Source organism: Octopus sinensis, linkage group LG10, assembly GCF_006345805.1.
Source record: "Octopus sinensis linkage group LG10, ASM634580v1, whole genome shotgun sequence".
Taxonomy (NCBI): domain Eukaryota; kingdom Metazoa; phylum Mollusca; class Cephalopoda; order Octopoda; family Octopodidae; genus Octopus; species Octopus sinensis.
In genome coordinates, this window is record NC_043006.1 from 46,663,522 (window position 1) to 46,686,021 (window position 22,500).

Here is a 22,500-nt window from a genome sequence, read left to right on the forward strand (position 1 = left end):
CTGACTTCTTACAGTGCCTGTAAGATAACTGAATCAGCATGCATTTAAGATTAGAAATTAAGTTACTTTGTCCTTAAGTTTGGTGCATGGCGAGGCGGTTCGCATGATCTTCTATCTGTAGCAGTGTTGCTAGCTTTTTCGTATCAGTGTTTAAGTGATATTTGGTATCGCATATATTTTGATGAATGAATTAGAAAGATATCGGTGCGTGTGAAAGTGTTTGGTTTATATAAGTTCTTTTTTACAGGGGAGAATCTATACTTTGGATGCTTCTCTAATTTGTGCCATGCACCTCTTTAAAGAGCTTAGGAAGACATATAATGATACACAAACCTATTTCTAGTGATGCCATTTTGAGGATTTAAAGCCGAACTTTGAATTGTCGAAGAAATACGCTTTCCATCGCATGTTTTTGATTATCCTTTTTATTTCAAGGTAAGTGAAGTGTATGGTATTTGATGGTTTGGGATCAGCCAAACAATACAGCAGCCGTTGCCTCTCCATTATCAATTATTTGTCCCTCGTTTGCGGATGGAGCTCAACAGAATGTGGAACACAAATACCAATCTGCGGATAAACGAAAGAAACTGGCATTCAACATATATAGCAAGTACATATATATATATATATTTAGTACTAATTTAACTCAGCTCCAGTTAACGTAATATTTCCTCAACACACAGGTCATATTCATCTCACCAAATATTAGGAAAAAAATTAGAGGTTTGTGGCAAATTCAAGATGGCTTCTGGGTGCTAGGTTTCTGTTCATCGGCTCAGGAATTGTGGTATTCATAATATCAAAGCGACGTCACCTACTTTCTTTATTTGTGGCTCACGTTTTTGGACAAGATATTGGCAAGATGGCGGCACACTGTGAAGTAGAGTTTGAATGCTATTTGTCCCTTGGAATAGGCACAACAGAAAGCTGGCTAGCATATTGGCGATGATCACTAGCCCAGACATCGTTCAGTGGGATATTAACAAATTAGCAACAGCCTTTACATGGGACAAATGGATTCGTCGCTCTGAGTTTAACTAGGGTTGATAGTACCCCCTTGCTTCTAGAATGTATGCCCCGACCACGAATTTGTGTTCTGTACATCGGTTGTCAAGCGATGTTGGGAGACAGACACAGGCGCACAAACATATACACACACATATATACGACGGGCTTCTTTCAGTTTCCGTCTACGAAATCCACCCGCAAGGCTTTGGTCGGCCCGAGGCTATAGTAGAAGACACTTGACCAAGAAGTCATGCACTGGGACTGAACCCGGAACCATGTGGTTCGTAAGCAAGCTACTTACCACACAGCCACTCCTACGCCTATAATAATAATAATAATAATAATATAATAATAATAATAATAATAATAATAATAATAATAATAACAACAATAATAATAATAACAACAACAACATCAAGAACAGATATCATTTTTGAGATTATAATGAATTGCCCGCTCAAAATCAAACAAAATTTTATAGAAATTGCTATAACTAATTTGCTAAGAAATCAACTGTGACACACCGGTGTAGGACTAGATTTATAAAGACAGAAGACACGATGATAAAGTGAATTGCCGGTATAAGCAAATTGATTATTTTCATCCATTCGATACGCCTGTGGGATGCAGCAGAACTTTCTTGGGACAGCATATCAATATTGGATGTTGATACAACAAACAATTTGATCGCTAAGTAATCTGTCAATTCTGATTTTCTCATCATTTGCGCCAGTGCGTATCATATATGTGTGACGAAAATAAAAGCTGATAGCTGCTTGTCTTCTATTAAAGAGTTAATTTGCTGTAGTTGTTGTATAATGAAATTGTCGATTCGAAAATGGAAGGTGAATGGGTAGCGTGCGAGGGTGGCTTTGAAAATTACTTCTATTGGAATGCTATTGATCTGTGTCATTTAGTTATTTTAGTTTTAAATTATTTATCGTTACACTGGTAGTATATGTGTACATAGATACATACACATATACATGTATACGAGCATACATACGCATACATATTTCATTAGTTGGTATAATTAGATTTCGTTTTGACTGCTGTATTGTTTACTTTGTATTTTTTTCTTTATTTGAAATTCAATCTAGCTTTTATCTATTTCTGTGATATTTTGTATTATACGTCGTTTAAATCTATTAATTTTTCTAAGAAGAAACGAATTGAATGTAATATTTCTGAGCTAATCTATGAGAACAGTTATTTCCGTTAGAACTGCGCAATTTTAAAGATTTATTTCATTTCTCTCTCTACTTTTAAATTTTCATATAAATGAAACAATCGGAGAAAATGTGATATCCTACAAATATTTCTCTTATTTCTCTTATTTCTTTTTGAACATTTCCTCACTGTTGTTATCCATCCTCTCTCTCCATTGCTCGAATTTTCTCTTTCTTTTTGTATGTCATTCTTTTGTATGTCTTTCTTACCGTATGTATATATATATTACTGTATAGCTTTATGATCATCCCTTTTCTCTCAACCTATCGTTAAATCTCGCTTTCCTGCTTTATTATATATTAAAATGACTTCCTTCTCTGTCTCCCATTTGTATATGTATTTATGCACACACACACACACACACACACATACACACTCACGCATACACACCTAAGCATAGAAACGGACACAGAAACACAAGCACACACACACATATATATATATATTTATATACATGAATATATATATATATGTATATATGTATGTATGTAAGTATTATGTATGTATGTATGGTATGTATATATGCAAGTGTGAAAGCTACAAACGAACACAGAGACAGAAGCACACGCATATATATACATGAATATATATGTGTGTGCGTGTTTGTGTGTGCGTGTGTGCGTGCGTGTGTGTGTGTTGAAGGGTTAAAGATTAAAGTCCATGACATAGGCGTAGCAGTGACTGAGTGGTAAGTAGCTTGCTTATTAACCACATGGTTCCGGGTTCAGTCCCACTGCATGGCACTTTGGGCAAGTGTCTTCTACTATAGCCTCGGGCTGACCAAAGCCTTGTGAGTGGATTTGGTAGACGGAAACTGAAAGAAGCCCGTCGTATATATATATATATATATATGTATGTGTGTGTATATATCTGTCTGTGTTAAACCCCCCCCCCCCAATATCGCTTGACAACCGATGCTAGTGTGTGTCCGCCCCCGTAACTTAGCGGTTCGGCAAAAGACACCGATAGAATAAGTACTAGGCTTGCAAAAGTATAAGTCCTGGGGTCTATTTGCTCGACTAAAGGCGGTGCTCCAGCATGGCCGTAGTCAAATGACTGAAACAAGTAAAAGAGTAATCTAGCCTAAGCGTCGCATCCTGATGCCTTTCAAACATTTTTGACGAAGATGTTAGCCCTCAGTCTCAAATTCTAATAATTTCAGGATTACACCAATTCTTTTAGAAATACTACTGCTTTAGTACTCGACCAGTCCCTGTGATATAGGCATTTAGAAATTCACCATAATCAAATATAGAACGAATAGATTACTTTATTTTTACGCTTGGGCTTCTCTGGTAAGTAATTTAAGTAATTGAACAACATTTGTGCGTAAACAATTCTAACCATCACAATTTTCTGAACTGAAGTGTAAATGAAAATTTTAGGAAGACTTGAGTATGAACTCAGTTGTTTTTCTGAAACCAATCCTGAAGAAGTACTTTCCTACATCATTCAGTAAAGTACTTGTCCAAAGTGACATTCGGTGTTTGCGTCATACAGTTTGGAGATCTATTCTCTTTCTCAAGAGTGTTCCAGTTGTGAGCAAATCTTTTGCATTACAATTTTGCTTTCAAAGACTTTCATAGCCTTGAGAGACATTACGAGTATTGCTTATAAACTATAGGCTACGCCAATGTGGTCCAGATGAAACGTAGCGCTTGCCACCATCATTAATTTGAAAGACAGATTAAGTCCACGAATTATTAACGTAAAATTTAATTTATATAAATGTATGAATGGGAAATGTATACTCGCCTGCATAGGCATCTCTGCATAGGCATCTCTTATGCATTAAAATACATGTGTGTATTTATACGTGAGTGTTCACCTAGAAAACTCTACTCGACATAAAACACATGCATGAGCAGAAGTGAGTGAAATTGATAAAAATTGCCTTTCTGTAGCGGAGGCTGCCTGCCGTACTTGTATTCAGCTAGAGGCATTTGTGGCGATTGCAGATGCTTTCAAGTGGATTAGAATATATTTTTCCGGGGGTCCACAAGAATTTGAAATTTTGTCTACTAAATTTCTACGTTGTTACTCAGGTGTTTAATCTTATTCTTGCCTAATATCGCATTGTCTTTTTTTTTCGGTTATTGATGCTTTTATTTTCAATAGTCTCTATTTGTAGATTAGGATCTAAATTCCTATACAAGCATTCCGAAATATAATTCAACCTATTTAAGCCTTAAATGAAAGAAACTAACAACGGCGATGAACGCATGGATAGGACGCTCTCATTTGCTACACCTGAAGGGTAAATCACTGTAAGAAATATCAATGGATTTCTAAATACATAAGGAAATATATCTCTTGGGCCCATAGCATTTCAAATAAATTGGAGTAAACACATTAACTTTGAAATTTTGCAGCTAAGATTATCCAATTACACATTCGGAGGAGAGAATTCAAAAAATTACAAGATGTTTCAGAAGTAACTATGAAGATGGCAACATCTCTTCATGTACAATTAATCTAATTATCGACATTACAATGGAAATTTAATGGAAATTCAATGTAAATAAGCGAATAATGTGACCTATATAACGACCCTGGCGTTTTAAATAGTACCTCGACCAGTCTAAAATGGATGTAATATATTTCAAATTTACAGAAAGCTCCCATATAGTTATAAGGATATGATTGTATAAGAATATGGCATAACCTAATTGATCGTAGCATAGCAGGAGAAATTGCTAAATAATGCGATGAGGGTTCTAAAAGTAAAAACATTCGCAAACAGTTACAGGCACCTCAGAGGAGATATAAGATGAGTGCACGGTCAGGAAAATCTTTTGGAACCGTTGGTGTTCCTTTCATACACTTATTTCGTTTCCCAGGCTATTATTCTCAGCAACTGCACCGAAAATATACGTTTATCACAGGTAATACTGAAACCACGTTTTTCCTGATCGTGTGTGTACTGTTGACGATTTTTTTCCCCCTGTCTTCCCTTCTCTGGATCTTTCCTTCTCCTATGTTTCCGACGAAGAGCTCCGCTCGAAACGTTAGACTCTCCTACTTTCCTTCTTTCCTGAGAGTCCAATAATACTATATTTGTTCCACGTCTTCGCGTTGTTGTGTCTCTTTGTGCTTTCTTGTTTGGATTAACTGTATACATATATATATATATATATATATATATATATATATATATATGTGTGTGTGTGTGTATGTGTGTGTGTGTGTAGCTAACAATATGGCATTGAAGAAAACACGAAGCAATTTATTTCAGAAGAAATTCAAGCAAGCATTTATCACCTCAGAACAAATCACAATCATTATTCGCAGGACCGAGCTGGATTGAGATACTTTTGCGGCAATGGGTGCAATATGAGTAAAGGCACGCCGATTTAGGTCCATATTTTAAAGAATACAATGAGCAGAGAGCTAATTGGCTGGATGCTGAGATCATGCGGAACTAGGGAAGGGAAAAACAATGCTTAACAACTCAAACCAGTTACACACACAACACACACACACACACACACACACACACACCCCATATATAATAATATATATATATATATATATATATATATACATATACTGAGACCCCCTTCGGTCACGACACAGACCATGGCAGAGCACCTAGAAAGTTACCCTCCCAGGCATAAGTCTGGACAAGGTTGTTTATGGAAGACCAGCAGTCACCCATGCATACCGGCCTCCCCTCCCCACGCCACCAGTGTTATCCAAGGGAAAGTCAAAGGTCGATACAGCTTGGCACCTGTGACGTCGCAACTCATTTCTACAGCTGAGTGAACTGGAGCAACGTGAAATAAAGTGTCTTGCTCAAGAACACAACACGCAGCCCGGTTCGGGATTCGAACTCACAACCTCATGATCGTAAGCTCGACGCTCTAACCACTGAGCCATGAGCCTTCACACACACACACACACATATATATATACAGAGAGGGAGAGAGAGAGAGAGAGAGAGAGAGAGAGAGAGAGAGAGAGAGAGAAAACGTGTGTGCGTGCCTGTGTATTACGCAGGATGACTGTTATTGATGGATATTTCGCTGTCTCTGCCGCTTATCAGTGCTGTATACTCACCTAGATTCGAAGTATATCCTGTACATTTTTAATACTATACGTAAATACATGTTAATACTGCGTAGAAAATATCTATTCTCAGTTTTGATTATTTCTCCAAATGTTGCATACCTGAAAATAACAAAATGGTCGATTGAAAGGAAGGTGCTATGAATCATCGAAATTGCCAATGCATCGTACCAGTGGCCACACCACAACCATCTCTATCTATATCCATATACTAATATACAGGATCAGCTTATATGTATGTGTGTAAAAGTGTTCGTGTGTGTATCTATCTATATGATAAAATTATTATTTTATTTAGATTAAGCAAGAGCTGACAAAATACTGCACAAGTATTGCAGGTAGGAAAATAGATATAGTCTAAAAAGACGCTTAAGTATTGACGGGGCAAAGGTCGATAGTGACAGAGGGAAAATGTAGATTCGAACGCTAGATTGAAAATTATATGGGCGTTCCTCTGTATGTAAATCAATATCGATGCATTACCCTTTCTGTATGTTGAAGAGTTGTGCGTGTATATTTATGTTTCTATGTTCGAGTTTGTGTGTGAACGTTTCTGCGAAGGTTTTTTTGTATACATTTATTCATGTTTGAGTTTATTCTTGCATATAACTCGCGTGTTCAGTTTCTAGACTGATTTACCCTATTTAACACTCATGAACGCCGTCACACTGACTCACAGCAAGCATCACGCTGCGAGCCTACAAGACAGATGATAATATGTGTTGGAATGCAAATGTACAGGTATGCCGCAGGCTTACGGTAATCAGGCAAACCAACAGAAATTATAGCTTGTGTCTATTTCATTCAATGTTGTATGTATGTTACCAGCAACGTGTATTTATCTTTAATAAATGTTGATATGCACTGATAAAGGTACAATTTCAATCACTTGTACTGACCGTTCATTGATTAATCGATACTTAATTTTCACCCATATTTTCCTTCGTGCTCAGACAACCAGAAAAATTATTGCATATGTGTACATACATACATACGTCCATATAATATATATACATGTATAAGCATGCATGTGTGAATGTATATAAATAATAATATAACTATAAATATGTATAGACATACATATATCTGTGTGTGTGCGTGTACACGCAAATATGTGTATAAATGTATTCATTATTTCAATATTTATCAAGAAAATATTCACAACTCACTCCATATAACTATTTCATTTTTGTGTGTATGGAAATGTTTATAATAAATTATTTTCTGTTATACATTTATTGTATCTAATCTCCCTCTCCATTTCCTTATTTTTGGTCCACCTTCACCCCACACACAGATGCTTAATAACACTTAATTCCTGCATCCAATTAATATGTACAGAGGCGGGTTCTTATTCTTCCTACTGCCGCTCCACCACAAAAACTTCTGTGCTTGTAGAAGTAAGCTTCCATATACTTCTGTGCCTATTACTCGGAAATTCCTTTCTCATGGTATACCTATACATTCACACATACAAACAATAAACTTGGTAACTTCTTGACCTGTCAGGACCGGGATACTTGCGGATGTATACTAAAGTAAAGAAAGAATCCTGATATATCCTTAATCTGCGATGAACTGGTACCTGATGTTTATTCGTTAATTCTTTTATTTGGTTCAGTCATTTTGACAGTGGCCATGCTGGAGCACCGCCTTTAGTCGAACACATCGATCCCAGGACTTATTCTTTGCAGGCCTAGTACTTATTCTATCTGAATCTATTTGACGAACCGCTAATTTACGGCGATGTAAACACACCGACGTCGGTTTTCAAGCGATGGTGGAAGGACAAACACACACAGACACACACACCACACACATACACACATATATATATATAGGCGCAGGAGTGACTGTGTGCTAAGTACCTTGCTTACCAACCCCATGGTTCCGGGTTCAGTCCCACTGCTGACACCTTGAGCGAGTGTCTTCTACTATAGCCTCAGGCCGACTAAAGCCTTGTGAGTGGATTTGGTAGACGGAAACTGAAACAAGCCTGTCGTATATATGTATATAAATGCACATACATGCATACACACACACACACACACACACACACACACACACACACATATATATATATATATATATATATATATATATATATATATATATATATATATGCATGTGTGTGTATATGTTTGTGTGTCTGTGTTTGTCACCCCAACATCGCTTCACAACAGATGCTGTTGTGTTTACGTCCTCGAAACTTAGCGCTTCGGCAAAAGTGTCCGATAGAATAAGTACTAGGCTTACAAGGAATAAGTTCTGGACTCCATTTGCTTTATCAAAGGCGTGCTCCAGCATGACTGCAGGCATATGACAAACAAGTAAAAGAATAAAAGAATATATATATACATATATGGACATATTCCGTCTCAATCGCAGATTTTTAATTAATTTTTTTAACTAAGCAGTTTGAAACTCCGAATACTGGTACAATTTCTCGCGTAGAACTCGGTTTACTCTGAACGTTTTTGACAAAATTTCCCATTTAAGAAGTTATCTCGTGTTAAAGTTGTCGTATTTGGGTAATTTCAACTAAGCAACGACGTGTATTCGGTGGAGGTTAGCTACTGCATTTGGTTTGAACACGGTTATTGCGTTTTCCTTAATTTGGAAACATGCCTCAGTCTTAGTACACGAACCTAATTTATCCGACAACACTCTAGAAAAAGCATTTAAGATTTTTTTCTTGAATTCGTGTGACGCTTAATTCTTACAGGAGGTACAAACGTTCATGTTTTTGAAGATCAAGTATATGTGGAGGTCCCATAAATCAAATAACTCCAGACAGTACTGAAGGAGTTTGTTGCGCTTTTTAACTCAAACGATTTTGCTTTACAGTTTTACTAAGATATGTAATGTCGATTCCCATATCGCCTAAGAAGTGAAATCTTTCACCTGTGACTCCTCGTCCACTTTTCGATGTTTTCAGTCAAGACAGCATCAATAATTATAATGTCGCTACCTGTGTCTGGTTGTAGTTTCACGTTCGCGTCATTTATTTTTGCATACACATATTTTCTTTTTCGGTGTCGTCAAGGTTTCCGGTTGAGCAAACTTTTCTAGAAGAATTTTTTCCAACCCTTCGCTATGCAGTGCGAACTTTTACGTGCTATTTTTTGACAGCTAAAACATTTCCGAGTTTTAAATGGACAGTTTTTCTTAAAATGCAGAGTTCCCCACACATAGCAGGCATTTGGTCGAAAAATTCATTTTGTTAATTTGTTCATTTTTCTTCAGTTCTCCTCACGGTCTGTCGGAGGGTGATAATTATTTGACATTCTTGAGCTACTGCCTCTTGGTCCTCTTGTTCTAGTTTTGTAAGAAACCCTGCACGTAATTCTGCATCTGTGTGATAAGAAGCTTACTTCCGAACCACATGATACCGGGTATTATCCCAGTGGAGACTGATACCAAGAATTATCCAGACCGAAAATGTCCTAATATTAAATGCCATTTAAATCCTCGTCAATACCCACTGGTGAATTGTTCGCAGAAAGTGTCGTTTCCAAATACCTATATTAAAATTAATATTGTGACATCTTGCTAGATATACAAAGGTATATACATAATACATACAGACATAATACACGTACATGCATACGTATGTACGTACATCCATCCGTATGTACGTACATCCATCCATCCATCCATACATCCATACATACATACATACATACAAATAAAGCTATATATATCAGAGAAATGGAGAGTTTCAACGAAGAAAAAATCAATTTATTTATATAATTGTCAATTTCATATTGCCTACGTTTCAAATTCTTTCATTCATATTTTGCAATTAATATTGTATTATGCATCTAAAAGGTAAAAATCATTAAGGCTTATTTCCCTTTCTTCATTGGTTGTGTATTTCCTACTATCGTTATAATCTTCGTTTGTGTGGCTGTTAAGTAAATCATTTGTATTTTTCTTACTCCTATTATTAAAGACATCATTCATTTTTTTTTAGTATTTCGTGCAGATATAATTTGTGCAACGTGTTTCGAAACGCAGAAATTCACCCCTAATTTGCGTGAGTTTATCATTTTGTGATATATATTTTCCTTTGAAAACTACTTAGATACCGCTTTGTAGAATTATTTCAATATATTGATTCGAATTTGTTTTGCAAATGGTATTTTGAACCACGCTATATTATTTTCATAGCAATTCCTTTTAGAGTAACTCTTATGGAGGTTAATTACTTTTATACAAGGGATGCAATGCTTTACAGAATTACATTGCATATACCGATTAAGTTCTCAATAACTACCTTTTTTATCATTTCTTATCCTATTTAGCTTATTATTTAAATAGTCACAATTTTCATTATCATATTGTTTTGTTTTTGGCCTTTCTATTTTATTATATTCAAATTTTATTATCTACACAGTGTTTCTATCTTTGTTATTTGTTTTTGGTTCATTTATGCCTTCTATTGTTTCTTGGTGCTTATTCATGCATTATCCTTATCTCTTTTACATCGAATTCTATTTGAAATCATTTTTTCTGTGTTATTTTCCTCTGTTTTAACTTTATCATTTGTGTACAGTTCTTATTATTAGAATTAAGTTTGCTTCATAGTATTAAAATTTTGTTCTGCCTTTCTTCATGAGTAGAGTTGTGTCTTTCTTCATGCGTATAGTTCGCGAGTTCGAATCTCAGACCGGGTGATGTGTGTGTTTATGAGCAAAACACCTAAGCTCCACGCGGCTCCTGCAGAAGGTAATGGCGAACTTCTGCTGACTCTTTCACCACAACTTTCTCTCTCTCTTTCCTCCTGCATCTTGCAGCTCACCTGCGACGGACCGGCGTCCCGTCCAGGTGGGGAACCTACACGCCAAGGAAACCGGGAAAGCGACCTTATGAGCCAGGCATGGCTTGAGAAGGAAGAAACAGCAAAAAAACAAAAACAAATATAGTTCTTATCATTAAGTGATTGTTTGGTGTCGGGCATTTCCTTGTCCTGAAGTTATACACACACACACACACACACATACACACATACACACACACACACACACACCACACACACACACACACACACACATATATATATATATATATATATATATAACTAAAATGTATAAAGAGGGAGAGGGAGGAATAGGATCAGGGAAAAATTCGAGATAGCAGGTTAGAAAGATATAACTTTATTGCTTGCTAGTGAAGTGATATTTGAAAAAGAATGTGGTTTATGTATATATATACACGCAGACAGATATCGACAGACAGACAGAGAGGAACAGAAAATGAGTGAGAGATATAGAATTATAGGAAATAAGTTTTAAAGATTTATTTGCTTAGCGAGGAAATATAAATTCATTTTCTTTTTAGAAATACAAAATCGTAATTCATTTTAGTCAAAGATTTTAACTGATTTACTGAATTAAATCTGGTTGTAATTTCATATTTAAAGAAGTAAGTGCCGTAAAGGATTTAAAAGGAATAAGCCATACATAATGTGCGCAAAGAAATTTGAAAAGAAATCAAAAAGAAAGATTGATTAACGCTTCGAATTTCGTTAATCAATGTTCTATTTATGACATAGAATTCACATTCTTTTATATTATGAAGAATTGCATTTCATTCGACCTAGTTTCTCAAATTTCAAAAGTATTTTTCCATACGTAAATGGAACCAAAATGGAACTAAAGAACAGGAAGATAAACGTTTTTCAGATAAAATTGTATTATTAAAAATTCTTTGAATATAGAAAATGATTACTCAGAAATTTTAGAAATTCAATTGATCTTTTTGATCTAATTGTCCAGACTAATACTATCAAATTTTTTGAAATGATGAATCTTAAATTAAAAGAAATATATATTTTAGAAAAAAATTGTCTTTGAAAGTTGAAAATGAATAGACATTATTATATTTGACCATTTGTCTGCTACTCATTTTATTTTCACTTTTTGTTGTTCTGCTAGATTTATGCAAGTATCAAGTGGCGGATGGCATAATTAGAGGTTCGAAGAAAACAGAGGTTAAACGAACTTTAATGATTAATATATGATTGCTTTATAAAATATAATTATATAACAGTTATATGCCAAAACTTTATCATATGCTTGAAATTTACATGGTGGAACGTAACACAAACAAAGTTTGAAAGTTTCGTGAATCCTTCCTCAAAAGTCATCCGCGCCATATAGATTAATCTACCGTTCAGTTTAACGTTAGTGCCTGATACTTGAGTGTGTATAGTAAAATACATTATATCACTTGGCCCATTTCTTTGCTTTAAGTATACTTTCCTTCGTGTTTCCCAACATCTCGAACGTCGTGTAAATTGACATGGTTACTGACAAAAAGTAAGTCTACCCTAAACAGAATACAGAAAAGGGAACTGTAATTCGGTGAATACAGGCCTGCTACTCGCCTACCCTTACTCAGGAAATTAACTGATCTCATGGCAGATATATTACTATCCGGAGAAGTAGGAACAAAACGGATGTAGAACTAAATAAAGGGGACTGTTCGTCTTTTGTATTTCGATAGTGCTCTATAGGCGCAGGACTGACTGTGGGGTAAGTAGCTTGCTTACGAACCACATGGTTCCGGGTTCAGTCCCACTCTCTGGCACCTTGAGCAAGTGTCTTCTACTACAGCCTCGGGCCGACCAAAGCCTTGTGAGTGGATTTGGTAAACGGATACTGAAAGAAGCCGGTCGTATATATGTATGTATATATATATATATATATATATATATATGTGTGTGTGTGTGTGTGTGTGTGTGTGTGTGTGTGTGTGTGTGTTTGTGTGTGTCTGTGTTTCTCCCCACAACATCGCTTGACAACCGATGCTGGTGTGTTTACGTCACCGTAATCTAGTGGTTCGGCAAAAGAGACCGATAGAATAAGTACTAGGCTTCCAAAGAATAAGTCCTGGGGCCGATTTCCTCGACTAAAGGCGGTGCTCCAGCATGGCCGCAGACAAATGACTGAAACAAGTAGAAGAGTAATGAGAGAGTATGCATTGAATAGGAATAAGAAAGAAATATTTAGCTATTGGTTGGATAAGATTACAAGAAAGCCTGCAGTAGTGTTCTACACTGCTGGCTCTTGCGTTGATTGATGACAGAAGGAGTCAATGAGAAGATTGCAGGAAGTAGAAATAAACTGCAGAAATGCATTAGGAAATGTGAAAATTCCCATGAGTTTCATTCCAGGGAATCGTGCTTTCTACATTACTTTTCGTCATTGCATTCATTCTTCTAACAAGAAGACTAAGAAATACAGGTCTGCCTCTGCCATTACGAAAACGCGAATGAAAATAAATCACCTCCTATATTTATATATATGATTTCAGAGAGTATAGGAACAAAGAAAAAGAAGCTGTGAGTAAGAATATTTAGTAAGGGCATCGGCCTGCTGTTTGGAGGAAATAAATATGCAGCCTCATTTATGAAGAGAAGACTCAACATTAAATCTGATGGTATAAAATTACCATCAGATGTTATGAGATCGTTGAGAAATAGTGAAGGATACAAGTCATACATGTACCTAGAGGTTCTACAGGATGATTGAGTAAGGTAACACGAAATGAGAAAAACTCGAAACGTTAGATGAATTAGGAAAAAAGCCGGAGCAACTAACTTGAGAGAATATTAATTAAGCAATGTATACAACGGCCATATCAACATTAAGACACTCTGCTGCTTTTCCAAAATGGACAATGACCAAATTACAGGAATTAGACGTACGAGGAAGCTGCTCACTTTTCACAACGAGCACCACTCTTAAAGGAACATAATTAAGCTCTAAATACCAATGAAAGCAGGTAACGGAAGATTTTAAACGATGAAGATACCATTAATACTGATATAATGGGTTTGGAAATTATTTATATATTATGAAGAGAGAAAATTATCTGCGACTATGAATTACCAAAATGTTAGTGAAATAGGAATTGAATTGAAGAAGGTTTTGACAAATAGCTGGAAAGACAAGGGATTACATAGCCAATTCATAAAGCAAATTGAAGGGATTGTTGATCATTTGATGCTAGTAGCAAATAGCGCTGGTTTTAGTTCACAAATGAAAACCTCAAAGAAAAACTAAATAGCTAATTATAGCTGATAGGAGAGAAAATAGAAGAACGAATTTGATTAGTGAGATACGGAATCTTTGAAAATGGAGACAAACGTAGTAACCGTCTCTTAAGTGAATGATGTAAGCTAGCACAAAGTGAATACAAGCAAAGGCATGACTGTGTCGGTAAGTATGTATTCTGGGAAATTAGACAAATGATTGATTTAAAACTGTCCGAGAATGGTATGAATATGATCTAGAGTCTTCGATGATGAATAATAATTTCAGAACTATATTTATGTCTTCATAAAGACTGACCATTCTGCAGAAGCAAGGAGAAGATATATGAATTGTTGAAGAGAAATATAAAACAGACAGCGTACCATCATAATCATTGCGATGCTGTATGATTATATACTGAATACCAGGGAAATGAAGAAGCTGGAGGGGTACCGGGACCTAGCTGGAGAATTGGAAACATTATGGAAGACTGAGAGGACAATTGTTACTATGGTAGTTGGTGCATTTGGCACAACACCCAAACTGCAACATAAGAGGCTGGAAGATACTGAAAGTGAGGAGCGTATGTTGGCGACAGAGGCAGCATTAATACCGAGAGCTTGTATGTATTCTCACATTAACATGGTTGTTCTGTTAGAACAAAATTTACCACAGTATATACCGTGTCAGAAATTCTCATATAGGAAGGCGGCGCGCTGGCAGAAGCGTTAGCGTGTCGGGCGAAATGCTAAACTCCCCTCTATGTTTAGCCCCTTGTGGGTAATAAAGAAATAGGTATTTCGTCTGCCGCTACGTTCTGAGTCCAAATTCCGCCGAGGTCGACTTTGCCTTTCATGGTCAATTAAATAAGTACCAGTTACGCACGGGGGTCGATATAATCGACTTAATCCGTTTGTCTGTCCTTGTTTGTCCCCTCTCTGTGTAGCCCCTTGTGGGCAATGAAGAAATAAGAAACTCTTATATAGGTTTTTGGTGCAGAATGCAGCTGGGAGATAACTCCCCATCAACTCCAGTGCCGAGACCACCAGATCACGAGATTTCGAGCTCTTTTGATCACGTCGGTGATGGACTTTCGACCGCAAGAGATAGCAGCGACTCATCTCCCCGCTAGGAATATATAGAAAATCAGTACCAGAACAGGTACTGGTGTCGCAACCAAAGATCAGACAACGGCGTTAAATCTGATAATCACTTGATTTAGAATGTAGCACTAAATCTATGCTATTATAGCAAACAAGGTTTTTGTTTTTTACAATGCAGGATTAGATTAGCAAAAAATGCATCAAGTGCAATCAGCTTAATCGGAAAGCTTAAAAGTTTGCAGCGTTTTCACGGATTGAATTTCTACTGTTTGGAACGAAAGCAGGAAAAAAACATGGCGTCATATATGCGCGTGTGCATGTGCGTGTGTTTGTGTTTGTGTATATGTGTGTGTGTTTGTGTGTGTGCGTGTGTGTGTTTGTATGTATTCATGTATTATTCTAGAAAAGAAGAATGGGGAAGTGAATTTTACTTTTTACAGTCATTGAACTATGACCATGCTGGAGTGCTGCCTATGAGGGTTTACTCGAAGAAATACTGCCTAATACAAATATTGTTAAAGCCTGCTACTTAATCTATAGGAATGTTTTTTTGTCGAACCGCTATGTTACATGGACGTAAACAAAGAAAGACCTGTTGGCAAACAAAGGTGGGGATGAACACACACACACACACATATATATATACTCGGCGTTCTTTCCTTTTCCGTCAACCACATTTACTCGCAACGCCGAGGTCGATACGAAGCTATGGTCGCAGGGAAATGAACCCGGAACCATGTGGATGGGAAGTAAACATCTTACCCCATATTCACATTGAAAACCCATTCCACATTCTCTAAGCTACGCTCATAAGGAACATATAATGTTATATTTACATTTGAAACATCCTCATTTTTACCACAGAATACATACAGTACGATAAAACGTGACCAAAATTTTGCATTAGACATTTAGGAGGCAGAGACATACATTTCTTACGGAGGTATGCATCCAACCATCTGAACAGCGATTCAACTAAAGCAGAACAACTTCTAACAACTCTTTTGATCCATCAACTAACGATGGCATGTTCACTAATAAAGTAAGGAAAATTAGTAGCCTCCTAGATGTTCACATTCTTTATATCAAAGTCATAGCAAAACGGTTCAAATACCGCAGAAGTGCATCTAACAACTCTTTGATGCGCCCACCAATTAACGATGCAACGTGCATTTATAAAGTAAGGAACATTACTGGCCTGTTAGATATGCGCATGTTTGAAGTGAAAACCAGAATAAAAAAAAAAAACGTGAAACGCGGTAATCCAGTATAGACCTTGCCTTAAGCAAAACTAAAGCAAGATGTATGCAAAGACACACAAGTATACGTCTAATATTTATTAGTCGTAGGGCGGCGAGCTGGCACAGATTTTAGCACACTGGGCGACGTTCTGAGTTCAAATTACGCCTATGTCGACTTTGCCATTCATCCTTCGGGATCGATTAAATAAGTACCAGTTACGCACTGGGGTTTGTGTAATCGACTTAATCCATTTGCCTGTCCTTGTTTGTCCACTCTATGTTGAGCTCCCTGTGGGCAATAAAGAAATAAATATTCATTAATCATAAGTTGGTGAGCTGGCAGAAACATTAGCACGCCGGGCGAAATGCTTAGTATTTCGTCTGCCGTTAAGTTCTGAGTTCAAATTCCGACAAGGTCGACTTAGCCTTTCATCCGTTCGAAGTCGATAAATTAAGTACCAGTTACGCACTGGGGTAGATGTAATCGGCTTAATCTGTTTGTCTTTCCTTGTTTGACCCCTCTTTGTTTAGCCCATTGTGAGCAATAAAGAAATAAGAAACTTTAGCATGTCGAGCGAAATGCTTAGCAGTATTTCGTTTGCCGTTAGGTGCTGAGTTCAAATTCCGCCGAAGTCGACTTTACTTTTCTTCCTTTCGGGATCGATAAATTAAGAACCAGTTGCGCACTGGGATTAGATAATCGACAAGCCCCCGCCCCCAAAATTTCGGGCCTTGTGTCTAGAGTAGAAAAGAATATTTATTAATCAGTGAATGACGTGCAGGAAGAATTGTTACAGGGTCTAGCAGAATTCATTGTGTCATTTCGCCTGTTTTTCCGTTCGACCACCGGAGTCGGCCTTGCCCCTTATTCTTTCGGAATCGATAAAATATGTGGCAGTTGAGTACTTGGGTCGATATAATCAACTAGCCTCTTCTCTAAAATTTCAGGCATTGTGTATAGAGTAGAAAATATTATTTAATAGTCAGCAGAAACGTTTGCACGCTCGGTAAAATGCCAAACGGCATTTCGTCCGTCTATTCGTTCTGGGTTCAAATTTCACTGAAGTCTAATTTGCCTTTCATTCTTTCGAGGTCGACAAAATAAGTAGGAGTCTAAAACTGTGGACGATGTAATGAACCGCACTCTCTCTCGGCAAAGACTTTTGGCCATATGTCAATATTTTAAGTCATTATTTATTAATCACCCAAATATCGCGAACTTTCAAATTCGCTTGATCATCTGAAGATATGTTTTGACGTATTTCTGTCTGGACCTTTATGACCCGAGTTCAAATCCCACTGACGTCAGTATTTTGTTTCATTCTTTCAGGGTCAATAATATATAGTACCTAACACGTACTGTAGTCGATGGTATCAAATAACCCTCTCGCTTCAAATTTGCTGGCATCGAGCCTAAATCAGAAACAATTAATTATTATTCACGCACAGATTATTCGAATACTAGTATACTAATTGGAAACATGAGGTTAACCAATTAATTTTGCGATAATTAGTTTCGCGATAGAATTTGCCATTGTTTGATTAGAATTATTCATGTGTTAAGGGAATTAATGTTTACTCTGAGTAAGGAAGCTGTGTGAAGATTAATCTCCTTCTATTATATATTTACACAAGCGACACATTCATTTGTACAAATATCTACCGTAAACTGTGATTTTCAAATCGCGAATAAATATGCATATCATTCGTCCTATATAAGCATGAGCACACATGTATGTTCATACATGCATGCACATACACACACGCAGACATATATATATATATGTATGTATGTATGTATGTATGTATGCATACATCTACACACACACACACACACACACACACACACACACATATATATATATATATATATATTATATATATATATATATATATATATATATATATATATATATATATATATATATATATATATAGGCGCAGGAGTGGCTGTGTGGTAATTAACATGCTTCCCAACCACATGCTTCCGGGTTCAGTCCCTCTGCGTGATGCCTTAGGCAAGTGTCTTCTTTAGCCTCAGGCTGACGAAAGCCTTGTGAACGGATTTAGTAGACGGAAACTAAAGGAGCCCGTCGTATATATGTGTGTCTGTGTTTGTCCCCGTACCATCGGTTGACAACCGATGTTGATGTGTTTAAGTCCCCATAACTTAGCAGTTCGGCATAAGATAACGATAGAATAAGTACTAGGTTTACAAAGAATAAGTACTAGTGTCGATTTGTTCGACTGAAGGTGGTACTCCAGAATGACCACAGTCAAATGCCTGAACAAATAATAGAAAAGAATAAAAGCATATATATACACATGCACTCACATACACATATACGCCTGCATGCAAAATGTTATCCACAGAGAGAACTATACACTTAATTTGTACTTATAAATTTAGATGCGTATAATGTTATTTAGATTCAAACACATGCCTACACATAATAATTATTTTAATTTTTGGCCACAGGACAGCTTAGGGGTGGTGGAGATGAATCATTTACATGAGACGGTACTTATGTCTTTGACCTCGAAATGATGAAAGGCAAATTCGACCACGGCGGTATTTGAACCCAAAACGTAGCGGCAGACGAAATACCGCTTAGCATTTCGTCCAGCGTGCTAACGATTCTGCCAGCTCGCCGCCTTACAAACTCAAACACATACAATAATCTTTCGTACTTTAGGCACAGGGCCCGAAATTTTGGGGGAGCGGGCCAGTCGATTTGATCGACCCAAATACGAAACTGGCATTTAATTTATCGACCTCGAAATGGAGAAAGCTAAAGTCGATCTCGGCGGAATTTGAACTCAGAACGTAAAGACAGACGAAATACAGCTAAGCATTTCGCCTGGCGTGCCTACGATTCTGTCAGCTCGCCGCCTTACAAACGCAAACGCATACAATATGGAACGGTACATTCCTTCAGATATATCCGTATATGTATGTGAATCTGAAACATTGGTTTCACAATAGTTCATGACCACACTCCATATGAAACTGCCCTTCAGTACTAATATACTTCAAAATAACCTTACTTTCTATAACTAAACAGAATGTCTTACAGTGAAAAATTGCAATTCTCACCGTTCTAAATTTAATTGTCACTGGGAAAGCTGTCGTTCTCATTTTAAAACTTATTTCTTAGAGTGAGATATGACATTTTCACTATGAAAAATGAAACCGAAGAAATGGAAGACTATATATATAGTAGCGTATATATATGTAAATCTGAACGTGTTCGTATTTGTATATATTTTTGCATATTTGCTCGTGCATGCATATATATTTGTGTTATACTATGTGTATGTGTGTCCTTGTTGATGTGTGCATACAGGTATACAATGTTTACAAACGGTATCATTAATATGAGATGGCGTATCTGTAAATGCCTGCCAGCGACTGTGAGATAAGATAACTGATAGCTGTGTTAGCCAAGTAAATAACAACATATTTGGAAACCTTCACTAATTGCTGTATCAGAAGCCATCAGTAATGATGGCTTTAACCAAGCATAATTTCTTCCCTACAGTGGTACATGCGCTGGTTCATATAACATCCAGATGTGTTTGATAGGGACAGCAATTATGTTTATCTAGTCGGAAATTAATAATCATGGAGCCGGTGAACATGACTATTTCTGAGAGAAAAATAAAACCCCGAAAAACAAAAAAAAAAAATGTAAAGGTTTGTGTTGTAAGATTAGAAACGATGAACTTAAAAATAACACTATAAAGGGAGGTAATCGTGTGATTTCTTGGTGAGTGTTGGTATTTCCGTTAGCAATAAACTTTCCTCAGCTTCATTAGATTTAAAACATACGCTACTTACGCATATTATACGGACACCGCAAATATTTGATCTCCGGAAAGCATGGTATTAATATTTGTCAAATTTTTAGTCTGATTCGCTGCCAACTTTATAGATGCCACGCAGCGAATATCAGTCTGCGCATCGCCCTTGATTACAGCTTGGTAAGAAAATGGGCTGTGGTGAAACGTGTCTCACGAAAAACGCCTACATAAATTCGCTTCCGTTTTCATTGTTGTCACCGTGAGAGTGGTGACGTTATTATCTGCTGAAGTGTGTCTCACTGTGTCACAACAATACTAATTTGGTGAGAAAAACATATTCCTGACTAGCTGAAATTTTTACTAAAAAGTGGTAAAGTAATCTCTGCTGTTTACTTATATATTCCTTGCGGCAAGGCTTGACGGTTAAGCGACTGTATAGTAACATGCGATGAAGACATTAGCAAATCTTAAAGGACTAATTCCTCTTATATTCATACAAGAGAGAGAGAGATAACAGTCAGTAAACTCGTAATAAATTTCCAGTTTTGATTCAACTGTCGATCGATCGGATCCTGACACAGAGAATCTTAATCAGTTCCACTGACTAGCGAAAGAAATCGCTACTGACAGTCATGTACTTGTTTCGCGAGGTCCTAAGTTGCAAGCGCACGCTCAAGGACACGAGAAAGTATGAAGGACGGGATACTTACGAACGTGCACGGATTGCAACAAGAAATTCTACAAAGTCGAATAGAAGGGTGAAGAACATTATGCATTATTTAAAGACCAAGTTGAAAATTCATGAAAAAAACAACCCAAAACATGCAAATATTTACACAGAATGAATAGAAGATAATACAAAAATGACTTAATCAAAATATGTATGTCCGTCCTACATAGGCCATACCAGTATGCGCTGTATCGTAATGATGATGACAATCCAAGAGTCAATAGTTATATCAGTATCTTTTGGTCTTATGAGTCTCGACTAGTTCACTTGCTTCTAGTTTTACCCTCGTTCTTAGCGACATGGCACATATTTCCATCGCTTTTGTCTGAAAAACAGGCATATGTCAATCCCCACTCACGTTTCTGGAAAAAATTCCTTCTTTCATCGTGAAAAAGAGAGGGAGAAGGAGACGAAGAAAAAATGCGTGATTTCCCATTTTCTAATATTAGTTTCAAATTTCGGCACAGCGCCATCAATTTTGGGGGCGAGGTAAGTGCGCCACTGGTATTTATTTGATAGAGCCAGAAAGAATGAAAGGCAAAAACGATCTGGGATATATTTGAACTGAGGACGAAAAGACGGACGAAATGCCGCTAACTGATGACGATTCTGTCAGTTCGCGCTGATGCTGATTTCTATTAACGGTTTCAAATTTCGACAAAAGGACAGCAATTTCGGAGATGAGGCCAAGTTGATTACATCGCCATCAGTGCTCAACTGGTTCTTATTTTATCGACCAAGAATAATGATGTTCCTTCTCGAGCCACGCCTGGCTCATAAGGGACGGTTTCCTGGTTACTTTGGCGTATAGGTTCCCCACCTGAACGGGACGCCGTTCCGTCGCAGGTGTGCTGCAAGATGCAGGAGGAAAGAATGAAAGAAAGTTGTGGCGAAAGAGTCAGCAGAAGTTTGCCATTACCTTCTACCGGAACCTCGTAGAGCTTAGGTGTTCCGCTCATAAAAACACACATCGCCCAGTCTGAGATTCGAACCCTCCCTCGATCCCTCGACCGTGAGTTTGCTGCTCTAACCACTAGGCAATGTGCCTCCACATCGACCAAGGAAGAAAATTTTGATCTCAACGGAATTTGAACTCAGAACGTAAATGGGGAATAATGCCACTAAGTATTTCGTCCGGCGTGCTCACAATTCTGTTAACATGCTGCCTTAAATATTGATTCCTAATAATTATTTCAAATTTTTGCCAAAAGAGCAGCTTTGCGGAGGTGGGGATGAGCCGATTACATCGACCCAAGTGTTTAACTGTTACTTAT